This window comes from Prionailurus viverrinus, chromosome F1 (genome assembly GCF_022837055.1).
Source record: "Prionailurus viverrinus isolate Anna chromosome F1, UM_Priviv_1.0, whole genome shotgun sequence".
Lineage (NCBI taxonomy): Eukaryota > Metazoa > Chordata > Mammalia > Carnivora > Felidae > Prionailurus > Prionailurus viverrinus.
Window position 1 is genome coordinate 55,436,233 of NC_062577.1, and position 13,231 is coordinate 55,449,463.

Consider the following 13,231-nt stretch of genomic DNA (forward strand, 5'->3'; position numbering starts at 1 on the left):
TCCACCGGCTGGGAATATGGTGAGAGGTTTCTGTCAGCGCTCACCTGCCTTTTGGGGATAGGATGCTTCGTTGGCATCAGCATGGGGGATCAGTGGCCATGGGAGGCTAGAGAATTAGATCCCTGTGAGCCTTATAATGGGACAGAATACCCCAGCCCTACTACCGGGGTTTGACTCCTCAAAGCCTCAATTATTGGGGAAAAAAAAAAAAACTTGTCTTGCCCGGTGGGGAAGGAAGTTCACTGCTTCTGTTGGAAGCTGAAGATGCCTAGGCCAAAGGTTTTATAACTCAACTTCCTGGGAAACCCAATGGTGGGGGGACCCCAGATCACCTTGAGCCACATCCCCACCCCTTGTCTAACTTCTCATCTCCAAGAAGCCTGGGACAATATCAATGGAGCCATCGAATGGCGGGCCCCAGGGGGACTAGACTGCGTATGTGGAAGCACAGCCTGTACCGTACTTCCCTCAGGGTGGTCAAGGTCATGTGTGCTGGGAACTATTTGTCCATCTTTCTTCCTGATCCCACTTGCCAGAGGGGGACATTTGGGAGTCCAAGTGTAGGGAGACAGGGAGACTCAAAGGAAATGACATGTCCTACAAACTGGCAGTTGGAAAGATGACGAATGGCCTCCCGAGTATATAATTCCATATTTAGCCCTGCCGCCTGGGCAGAGGACGGGTCCTGGGGCTACCGCACTCCCATTTACACGCCAAACTGCATAATCAGACGGCACGTAGCTGTAGAAATTATAACCAATGAAACTGCCAGAACTCTTAACTTACTAGCCAAGCAGAAAACCAAAATGCACGATGCCTTCTATCAAAATCGCTTGGCCTTCATTTCCCGCTTGCTTCCGAGGGAAGAGTTTGCGGAAAGTTTAACCTGAGCAACTGCTGCCTGCGGATAGTTGCTGATGGAAAAGTCAGAGAGGAGACCACAGATCGAATGAGAAAGGCTGCTCGCGTCCCAGTCCAGACCTGGAAAGGTTGGGACCCCGGGGAGTTATTCGGGGGGATGGTTTTCAACCCTTGGGGGATTCAAATCCCTCCTGGGAATTATCCTCTTGATTTGGAGAGCTTGCTTAATCCTACCTTGCCTAGCTCCCCTGGCTATATGGTCTGCCTCCAGCCTCACTGAGGCAAAGGTCGAAAGAAAAACAGCCGTGCATGTAATGATGTTACGAAAATATCAACCTCTAAATCAAGATGATGCTCTTTGACTCCAAACGGGGGGTGGGGTGGGGGTGGGGTCCGAGCATCAAAGGGAGGGAATGTGGTAGGGTCCCCTCCCTAAGGAATGTGGTGAGCAAAGACCTCAAGGTAAAGGAAGACAACCTGGCTATGTGCATAGGTGACATCCCTCACGACCCTGTAACAGGAGACCACCCGATCAGACTGTACGTCTCATACGTTACCCATATATAGGAGACAGAGAAGTAGAAAGAGCAGAAAAGGTTACACCACGTGGTGTTCAGGGCTCGGTTTTTCAGATACAAACCCTCTGAGCCCGTGTCGGCACCAATAAAGCTGCTTCCCAGAAAGAGAAGTCTCGGTGTCACGACTCTCTGGGTGAGAATCCTGCTACAACTCACGTCAAGCACTGATGCAAACTGTAAAAGGTACCCAGCTACGAGATCTCACCAAGACCAGCACCAGCTGACAACACCCCAGAACTCGCAACAAGCAGAAAGCAGAGGAGGTCCGCAGGGGCAGAGACTGATCAAATCCCTCCAAAAAGGAAGGATTTAAAAAAAAAATTTTTTTTTTAATGTTTAGGTGTTTTTGAGAGAGGGAGAGACAGAGCGCAAGTGGGGGAGGGGCAGAGAGGGAGGGAAGCAGGCTCCAGGCTCTGAGCTGTCAGCACAGAGCCTGACTTGAGGCTCGAACCCTCGAGCGGTAAGATCCTGACCTGAGCTGAGGTCGGACGCTCAACTGGCTGAGACCCCCAGGCGTCCCTAAAAAGGGAGGATTTTTGCAGCAAACTGTCAGCCTCCTCAGACACGACCCTCTCTGACCATTTCGGAAAGGCACCTGCCACCGAAGGCTCTGAACAGAACTGAGATCCTTCCCTGCTTGAACATAGCAAGCACGGGTGCCGAGCGCTGACCTGGACCGGACTGAGGCCTTATCTCAACTGCGAACCCACGGGCTGAGTTCGCGTCTGGTTCCTTAACTTCCCACTCTCTGGGTTATCTTGTGTGATTCTTATGTTCTGCTCTGTGCACCGTGTAAGAAGCCGAGTTAGTCACGTGGCGAAATGTCATTGAGTCTGGAATCCTGAACCTGCTTCTGATCACGTCCACCTTGCTTTATGACTGAATACGGGGGACGCTGTGGAAAGACCCAATCTGTGTGCGCGCCTTCATAGCTTGCTGGTGACAGAGGTGCCGTGGGATCAACCCCCAAGAGAAGCAGGCAGGACTGGGCAGAAGGAGCTGAGGCCCAACACGGGCCTCAGCCCACCCATAGGAACGCTGAAGCTAGAATGGCCTTACAGGGTTGACCTGACTTGCTCCACGATGGCCAGGCCTTAATGCCCCATGCTGGGCAGTCCCCGGATGTGGGCTACCCTCTGGGCAAGGTGGCTCTCCAGAGCTGAGGCAATCTTAAAAGCACTCTTAGCTGAGAAGCTGGCTGCAGACCTTCCCAGGAGCGGGGGCAGAGTCCTTCCTCGAAGGCCGATCTGGGTAGCACATCTGGGCATCGACCAAGCGGGCTCTGCAATCTGACTCCACAACTCACTCCCTGTGTGACCTCGGGCAAGGGGCTCAACCTCTCTGAGTCACAGTTTGCCCATCTGGCAAAAGGGGGTGATAACTGTACCCACTTTGTAGTTATCGGGAGGATATTAATTCTCACAACAGGGAAACCCATAGAAAGAGCTCTCAGTGTCACTGTGATTGTTATTATTTCTGGAAATTAAAAAAAAAAAAAAAGTAAGGTCTGGCCTTGAGGGAACTTTTATTTGATTATTTGGTTTCAATGATAGTCCAGCGTGAAGAGTGCCTTCCTGAGGAGATCAGAAATGGCCCCAGACCCTCTCTTGGGAAGGCTCCCCAAAAGGCAGGGATGTCAAAGCTGGGACCTGCGAGTCGAGCACGAGCTGTCCGGGCAGAGGGGGGAGAAGGGGTGGGAAGGGAAGAGGGTTTCGGGCAATGGGAGTAACATCTGCAAAAGCCCAAAGGGGAGAGAAAAGAGCATGACGGCGTGGCTGCAGAGGGGCATCCAGGGGGTGGTGGGGAGGGGACAGCAGCCCCTCCCTGAGTCATGAACACTGACCTTGGCAAAGGGAGGCCTTGACAGAGGAGATGCTTTCAGCCGTGAGCATGGCCTGTCCCAGTCTGGTTAGCTGGGGCTGGAACCAGGCAGCAAGGATGTTCCGGGCCTTGGAGGTGAAGGCTGCTGGGCAGAGACTTGCCTTGACCTCCAAGGCGGGGAGTGTGGGCCGGCGGCCCCTGCCTTGGAGCCCTGCTGAGGCCCTGGGCTGTGAGGTCCTTATGGGTACTTGGCAGGGAACGTCCTGCCCGGCTGGGGACTGGGAAGCATCCGCTGCTAACACAGAAGTCTAGAGGGAGAAGGGGTCTAGGTGTTTCCTTCCACTGGCTTCCAGCCCCGGGAAGTAATCTGAGCACTGTGCAAGGAGTTAGGAAACCCTTGAACCAGTCACTTTACCTCTCTGGGTCTGGGTCTGGTTGAAGCGGATGGTGCATTATTAGCAACCTGTTGCCCTGGTATCCTGAGTCCGAGGGATTTTCTTGCAGCTTCTTCCCTCTTACAAAATCCCATCTTGTTTACTTTGATCCTTGCTTATCTTTTCTTTCTTCAAGGGGGCCATTTCCTATTCCTCCTTCCTCTTGACCTCTTAAGGAGCTCTCAAGGCCACTTCGACAATCAGCCGCCTCCTCTCCTCCGCCCCCTGAGAAGGAATCAGAAACAATAGGCATCATTTCCCCAGCAGCCTCTGTCCCATGTCAAGAAGAGCTATCAAGTTGTTTTCTGGCACCGTTGCTGTTTTCCCCAAGCTCACCACACCCTCTGCCCTGCTGTCCCTCGTGACCTGGCTTCCCCACGACAGGCCAGCAGAGGCCTAGGCCTGGCCTTTGCCCCAGCCCTTCTGTCAGCGGCCTCCCAGCCCTGACCTGGGAACTTTGCTCCTCTCGGGAGGCTCAGCTCAATGCCGCCTCCTCCATGAAACCTTCCCTGATCTCAGCGGCTGGAATGAATCAGTTCTTCCTGCATGTCCTGGGTCTAAGCCTTCCTTTTATTCTGCTCTATATTGGCATCAATTGATAATACCTGTGATTCTCCGTGCTGTCCCCGGCCTGAGGTTTGCATACAGTAGGTGCTGGATGAGTGATGGGGGGGGGGGGGGGGGTGCAGAAAACCAAGGAAGAAAAGAAAGGAAATGACACAGATCTTTATAGGAAGTTTTGTGGTGCATCTAGAGAAAAACTGATCCCTACTTACGGCTTTATGTACAACATAAAACACAAAATCTGTGGAGTGTCGTGAGCCCCAACAATTCCACGGGACAGCCCTGCTTAGGCACAAGAAAGTAGGCTATTAACAAGGTATCCCTGTGTGATTGCTGGCAGCACTAGAAAAGTCATCTGGGAGGAACCTGCTGCTGCACTCAGCTGCCCCTTGTCCTGAGTATGTGTGGGTGGCGGGGACACTGACCAGGCCGTTCGCGGGTCTGGTCACGGGGGCTGCCCTAGGTACGATCGGGAAGTGAGTGGAGTTTGGCCTGACTGAGGGGCAGCAGGACGGCCAGAGGGAGTGGAGGGTTCAGGGTAGCCTGGGAGGGGACGAGTTCGGGGAGCTGGGAACAGGCCATCGTGCAGGCCACGGGGGTCATGGTGGTGACAGGGCTCTTGTTCAGAGTGAGGCAAGGCGCCACTGCAGGCTTTGAGCAGACAAGGGCAGGGCCTGACTTCTGGGATAACGGCGCCTTATGGTGAGGGACTGTGGTCAGCCCATTTCACAGATGAGAAGGCTGAAGCAGAGGAAGCGAGTGGCCCAATCCCCGCCCACCCCACTGGGGGATGTGGTTCTCCGTCCTAGCGCCCTACTTCCCGCCATCCCACTCTGCGGTTACGGGTCCCTCTATTGGTCGCTTGCTTGTCTGAGGCCTCACTCCCACCACTGAAATGTAGGCTCCGTGACAGCTGGGACAGTGTGGTTCACTGCTGCATCCTGAATGCCTTGGACAATGCCTGTTACATAGCAGGATCTCAGCGAGCCTTTGCTGATGTGTGGACAAAGACAGACAGCCCGGGGAGGGGGGGGTGGGGGGCTGGTGTGCTGGGTGATGTTCTCTGGAGAGCCGAGCACTCGAGGTTCCCTGGGGAATTCCTGGGGCTCTGAGCCAGCCTGAGGCCACATATGCGGGTTTCTGCCTGGGACCTCTCCCTGCCCCACTATGGCGCCGTATCTTGGAGAGTCAGAGAAGGGTGCCTGGCTGTGTGACACCTTTCGTTCATTCTTCCTTCTTTCTCGTGCTCAGTCACGCACGGTTGTCCAACCAGTGTTCCTTGAGCACTCCTCTGTATACTGGACTGGAGTGGCTCACCAGTGACCAACAGTGGCTGGTGCCTGCCCCCTTGGACTTTGGCAGTGAGGGTAAAGGAAGAAGCTTTTATGGGTTCTTAGAATAGGGTGAGGGAAAGGTGGTGGAGCCCACTCCATGGTGAAAAGCCACCCCTAGCTGCGGTGGGGACAGGGCGGGCCTGGGGTGGGCATCCGAAGGGGGTAGGGGGGCGGAGGCTCTGGGTTGCTCGGGAGACAGAGTAGCCTGGGCGAGGAGAGGGTGAGGGCTCCCTGGAGCCCCGCTGGGGACGCAGAAGGGACAGGATTTGCCAAGGTGGGTGTAGGGATGAGGGAAAGAGAGGAATCAAAGAACTCACTTGGATTCTGGCCTGAGCCACAGGGAAGGCACCGGCTGGAGGGGGGGGGGGGACGGGGGGAGAAGCACAAGAATGCCAAGAGTCTTTTGAGTTCAAGGCCAAGACTGCTGTTTATTTGTTTAATTTCTACAATGCCTCTTCTCTGGGCCAGAAAATACAATGTGCAAGGCCAGGCCCCAGGGTTTTCTGCTGCAGCCATGGTATTTCCTGTGCCCTTGTTGTTACTTTTACGCTGGAACCTGGGGGAGTCACGTGAGCAGCCCGGTCCCTGACCTTGGCCTCCTGCGGCAGAAAGGGGACTCAATGTACACACTCTCCCCGCTGGTGTCTCCTGGCACTGGGGTCTGCTGAAGGGCACATCCCAGGCCCTCTGGGCAGGAGGAAGGGAGATGCCTTAGGGACATGCGCGCGAGGCGGGGCTGGGCGGGGAGAAGTACACGCGTGCCTGGGTGGGATGCACGCCCTGCTAGGTGTTTAATGTCACGTGGGATTTAATCCTCATAACAACCCAACCACACAGGTATTATCCTCACTATTTAAACAGGAAAACCGAGGCGGAGAGGCCTCACCAAGTGCATCAAGCCTTACAGGAGATGGCTCAGGCCAGGCGGATCCCAAACCCCACTCCTGCAGTCATGTTTTTCTTTCTCCGGGAATGTGAGACACTTTTTCTGCTCTGGTCCCCCTCTCACCCCAAACCCCCAGCCCCACATATCCTATTCTGGTGGACTGTACTCCAGATGGCTCTCCAGTGGTACCTGTCTTCCCACTTGAGGGTCTGTGGGTCCTCCATGTTGTTTTTGCCCCAAACTCAACACAGAAGCTTCCAGAGTGACAAGTGGCTCTTTTGCCCGAGCAAGATGTCTGTGCTGTGGCTAACATCACCTGCTGTATCTGGATTAACATGTGTGGGGAAGCTGAAACTCATTTTTGCTTGCTGTTAGGTCACTAAGCAAGCCACTTGGCTTAAAGGGGTGTGACTCTTTCATGGGCACCGGGGTGGCTCAGTGAGTTAAAGCATCCGACTTCAGCTCAAGTCGTGACCTCACGGTTTGTGAGTTTGAGCCCCACATCGGGCTCTCTGCTGTCAGTGCAGGGCCCACTTTGGATCCTCTGTCCCCCTCTCTCTCTGCCACTCCCCTGCTTGTTCTCTCTCTCCCTCTCTTAAAAATAAATAAAACATTAATAAATATATATATTTTTAAAAGGTGCGACTCGGAGCACCCGAGTGGCTCAGTCGGTTGGACATTCAACTTCGGCTCGGGTCATGATCTCACAGTTGATGAGTTCAAGCCCCACATCAGGCTCTGTGCTGACAGCTCAGAGCCTGGATCCTGCTTCAGATTCTGTGTCTCCCTGTCTCTCTGTCCCTCTCCCGCTTGCTGGCACTCTGTCTCTGTCTCTCTCTCTCTCAAAAATAAATAAATAAACATGAAAAAAAAAAAAGGTGTGACCCTTTCCATGGAGTCTTTGATTGGTGTGGGTCTTGGAGACCATGGCTCTGAAGTTCACTCCGACTATTGGGAATTACCTTGCTTATAGTTATCACCATAATCTCCCTGGTGCAGTGTATCCTCACAAAAGCTTTCAATGCCTATTTGCAGCCAGTAAGTACCAAGCGGATGATCTCCCTGAGCCTGGAAGAGAAGTGAAGGTAACGGCTGACTTGGGGTTTGCAAACCCGAAGTTGTAGCCTGTGAATATCGCAAAGAATCAGCAAGAAACATCACGACCTGTGAATACCACGCAGATGATCCATACACGCTGTGGGAGCGGAGCCGAGAGTGGCTCCAGTGCCTCCAATTCTGATCACCTCTCTCGGTTAAGAGCATCTGATCAAAGGGGGCAAATTGCTAACAAGAAAACCACAGGCCTCAAATGGCATCACTTGGGCCAAGTCACCAAACCGGGGCTTGGTACCTAATCTAATTGCAGCTTCAACCTTCCCCAGAAATTTAAGTCTTAACACTCAGTGGGGGATTTTCTGATCAGTGCCCCAGGGAATCTGTCACACGGGTATTCTCCACCTCCCACCCCCCAAAGGAAGATGAGGTCATCTGCATGATAAGACCCCCTTCACTTTCCCCAGCAGAAAGTGATCTTGCCTGGGATAATCCTTTTCCTTTGTGAATATAACTCCTTGCGCCACCCTCTGGAATTCCTATAAAAACCTTCCATTTTGTACACCTGCTCTGAGCCCCCTTCTACTTGCTAGATGGTATGCTGTCCAATTCAAGAATCGGGCCAATTAGATGTTAACATTTACTTGGTTGAATTTTGTTTTTTGACAAAGGACAGCAGAGGACTTTCTACCTGTTTTACTTGAACTGATAGGATCTTGTTTGTGAATTAAGGTTTATGAAATCTACTAGGGGTTTACTCAAAATAAATAAATAAACTTAAAAAAAAAGAGTAGGGGAATGTCTGGATGGCTCAGTCGGTTGAGCGTCTGACTCTTGATTTCAGCTCAGATCATGATCTCACAGTTCGTGGGATCGAGGCCCTAGAGGGGCTCTGTGCTGACAGCATGGGGCCTGCTTGGGATTCTCTCTCTCTGCCCTTCCCCACTCTCTCTCTCTCTCTCCCTCCCTCTCTCTCAAAATAAATAAATACACTTTAAAATGTACTATGAGTTTCATGAGATCTCAAAAAAGACAATGGTTGGTTGGAAAAGCATCCCACTCATAGAAATCACTTAGTGTTTGCAGCATACATTTTAAAATTTCTCTTTTATGATCTAATCACAGTATGTGCATAAGTTTGATGATTGATGAATGTATTCTTGTTCTTCTTAAACCCTTAGTAACTAATGTTGAGAAATAGATAAAGGGGAAGAGAGGTGGAGTAAATTTTGACACTTCTTTTGTGAGTCCTTACGGGTTTTTAGAGTTTTCTCGTGAATCGTCTTAATGATGTGGAGTTGTTGAGCACAAGAATTCAAGAAAGGATTCTTGAGACGTTTTATGGTGCAAAAAGGGACCTTTGTCATAATACAGGGACAGGACCCATGGGCAGAAAGAGGTGCACTTGGGTTGTAAGGAGTGACTGATTTTATATGTATATATAAATATATTTTATAAATATATAAATATATTTTATAAATATAAATATATTTTAATTTTTTAATGTTTATTTTTTAGAGGAAGACAGAGAGAGAGAGAGAGAGAGAGAGAGAGAGAGAGAGAGATGGTGAGTGGGGGAGGGGCAGAGAGAAACAGAGACACAGAATCCGAAGCAGGCTCCAGGCTCTGAGCTGTCAGCACAGAACGCGATGAGGGGCTCGAACTCAGGGACCATGAGATCATGACTTGAGCTCAAGTCGGATGCCCAACTGACTGAGCCACTCAGGCGCCCCAAAGAATCTTTCTTTTGGCTCAAGGCAAAAGTTATTTCTCTTCTTTGTATCTTTATATATCACTAGACTCCCTTCCCACAGGACCTTACTTACTTTCTACCTTATATTTATGTACTTGTAGATTTCTTTATACTGTAAAAAGAAAACAAAACAAACAAACAAGAAAAACCACATAGGCTCAAGATGGAGTCACTAATGCCAAGCCAAGTCACCAAACGGAGGCTTAGTGTTGCAGGAGTTTTTACCTCAATACCTGGGGTTCGTTGTCTCGCTCCTTCAAAGAATGAACAGGTGGATACAAAATGAGCAGCCAGGAAAAGTTTATTAGCGTATAAGATTAGAAAGAAAGAAAAGTAGGGGCGCCTGGGCGGCTCAGTTGGTTAAGCACCCGACTTCGGCTCAGCTCATGGTCTCGAGGTTCGAGAGTTCAAGCCCCGCGTCGGGCTCTGTGCTGACAGCTCAGAGCCTGGCGTCTGCTTCAGGTTCTGTGTCTCCCCCTCTCTCTGCCCTTCCTCTGCTCACGGTCTGTCTCTCTCTGTCTCTCAATAATAAATAAACGTTAAAAAGAAAAGAAAAGAATAATGTCATTTAAAAAAAGAAAAGTATGACATCTCTCTTTATAGAGAGGAGACATTCAGAAGTGAATATTTGCGACTCTGGGCAAGGATCTTTATTTTATAAGGTTCTGGTCAGTCCCCTCCCCCTTCCATTCCCCTTTGTCCCTTCTCAGGTCCTACCCTTACTGGCTGGGTACCTCTAGGTGCTGGGTGGTCCACTCCTGATTGGCTTGTCCACTGTGTGAGGAGTCAGACCAAGGTCATATTGTCCCTCGTGTGATAAAAGTTTTATGGTTTTTTTAGTTATGTATTTTGATTGTGAAATTCCTGAGGGGAACCGGAGGGGGAGTAGGTAGGGTCTTTTACATCCTTAAGAGGCACTTTACACCTGAGGGGTTTGCTGTGGTCAGACCTTCCCAGCATGGTTCCAAAATATGTGTTTTTCCCCCCACCCAGGGACCTCAGGTCCTAAACTGTCCCTCTCTGCCTATTTTGCCCTATCTTTTCCCTCTCATATTCTTATCAAACCTAATTGCAATTTTAACTTTTCCCAGAAATGTAGTCTTAATCAGTCCGTTAGGAATTTTCTGGTCAGCACCAATCCTTATTGCGTCCCGTGGGCTCTCTCCACTCCCCACAGGAAGATGAGGTAATCCACCTAATAACGCCCCCTGCTCTTCCCCTAAGGGAGGGTGACCTTGCCTGAAGCAATCCTTTCTTTGGCTAATTGTCCTGTCCCTTCTGCCTATAAAATCCTTCCATTTTTACAACTGCTAGATACAGATGCTGTCTTCCACCCCTTGTCTTTCTTTTATTTATTTTTTAATGTTTATTTATTTTTGAGAGAGACAGAGACAGAATGCGAGTGAGTTAGGGGCAGAGGGAGAGGGAGACACAGAATCTGAAGCAGGCTCCAGGCTCCGAGCTGTCAGCACAGAGCCCGATGCGGGGCTCAAACTCACGAACTGTGAGATCATGACCTGAGCCGAAGTCAGATGCTCAACCCACTGAGCCTCCCGGGCGCCCCTAGGAATCTCTTAATAAAGCCAATTAGATCTTCAAATTTACTCGGGTAAATTTTGTTTTTAACAACGCGTATATTTTACATACCAGTTTGTAAGTTTCTAGCGGGAAGAATGCCTCCAAATTTGTTTTGTAAACCTAGGGAGTCTTGCATATAATGAATGCTCGGTCGTAATCCATACGTATCAATATTATGGTTCGTGGTAAGCAAACAACACCATAAGCAGTAAGTGCAGGCAAGGTAGTGAGGCGTAGGGTGGGGCGGGCATTACTAAATCTACTTCCTCCCCATTCTGATTATTGAAGGGGAGACAGAGAAAGAAAAACATTTTTCACACTCTCAAAGGCCCCAGTGGTTTATACAAAGCGAGAGAGTTTATTTGGTTTTGCGTTTGTGGTGAAAAACTTTAAATAGTAGCAATCGTGGCGTTTGGTTATAAAGAAGTGTTCTCCGCCCAAGAACATTCCTTCCCCGAAGCATCTTTGCCAGAAGTTGTAATCTAACATCAGCCAGGATTCCTTGTGTTTATGTCAAGGACTCTGTTAGCACATCATCCAGATGAATTTATTTCCTGTTGTGACGATCAAGGATAGTGCTTATAGGGGCGCCTGGGTGGCTCAGTCGGTTAAGCGGCCGACTTCGGCTCGGGTCATGATCTCGCGGTCCGTGAGTTCGAGCCCGGTTAAGCGGCCGACTTCGGCTCGGGTCATGATCTCGCGGTCCGTGAGTTCGAGCCCCACGTCGGGCTCTGTGCTGATAGCTCGGAGCCTGCTTCTGTTTCTGTGTCTCCCTCTCTCTCTGCCCCTCCCCCATTCGTGCTGTCTCTCTCTGCCTTTCAAAAATCAATAAATGTTAAAAAAAAAATTAAAAAACAAAAGGATAGTGCTTATAAAGATTTGAGTTCTGTGTTCCTACTCAGTATCCATGAAAACGTACAACTCTGGCCCCATTTCCATAGGCAAGCGGTGCTACATGTGAGTTCTGTTATGTTGATGGAATTTCTACAGCAGGATGCATTGAACCCAATTTTCTTATAAATTAGTTGATGATATCGGTGTTGTGTTTCCTTGTGATACTTGGACAGACAGAAACATAAAAAAAAGGGAAAGTTCTAGAGAAAGACCCCCCCCCCATAGTTCCTCATTCTATCTTTGCCCCCAGCTTCCTCTGACTTGATTAGCCTCGATCTTGGCCTATAAAGACTAACAAACACTAACCTAGTTTGCAACAGCTCAAAGCTACATCCCTGGGATGGCCCCTGCTCCCTTTAGAGTGCCTGCCCGAGAAAGCTCAAAATTGCCCAAAGAATTAGCTGTTCCAGCCAACACGTGAAGATGGGGCAGCATTTGTGGGACCGCAGGAGGCTCACGCAGACAAGCTCCAGGTAGGGAACTCAGTGGCTTTCACATGGACCCACCCCCTTTCCCACTTTGTCATTTTTCACTTCCCTGACCAGCGCTCTATTGTTCTCCCGTAAAAGGCCCAGTCACTTCCTTACAAATTGAAGCGGAGGCCGGTTTATGCTGGACTCTTTTCCTTATTGCAGGAGCTATTGTTGGAAAAATGAATAAAGTTTTACGCCATAAGAGGGCCCAGGGGACTAAAACAAGCTCTGGTCTCCGGCTTGGAGACCCCTCTTCCGGGTTCTTCCTGCCCTGTTTGCCGCTCGAGGGAAAACCCGCCACAGATATGGAAGCTGACAACTCTTAATTCATTACCCTTCCCCCTTCATTCGGGGCTCAGATCTTTGGAGAAACGTCTCCTCTGAGCCCGCCGGTGTTAAATAAATCTCCGATCCACCAAGATCTCCGAGTACTGTTTGGTTTTTCCGCCAGCGTTCCAGCCTGGTTCCATAACACACTTGGTTCCCTGACCGGGAAACCCAACTGCGCTGGCCCATTGTTGCCACCGGTTGGGGAGAAGGGTGAGGCAGCGGCGGAACTAGGGATCGCAAGGGAGAAGGCGCGCCCTGCCTGAATTTCGCAGTCTCCCGCTCGGCCGCCCTAGGCCAGCCCCGCTCCGTTGTTCCCGCCGGACTGGAGGAGACTTGGCAGGTGAGGACCTCGACCCGATGTCGGAACTGGTAAGGCTGGGGCCCAATCTAGTCGGGCCCACTGGCAAGAGTGGAAGGGGGACCTGATCCCTCCCCGGAGACCTCAGAGGTCTCACAGGTAGAAATTCTGTGGGAGGGAATGTAATAACCTCTGGTGTGTATGTGAGTGTGAATGTGCGACTCCGTCTAGCTTGCCTGCCGAGTTCGATTCTGTGGCTCCAGGGGCGGGCACCCTTAAGGTCCCCAAAAGCCCAGAGTCTGAGTGGGCCCGTCTGCGATTCCGGGGTGAATGGCACACAGCCTACGGTGGCATCACAATAGTTTCTGATCCTA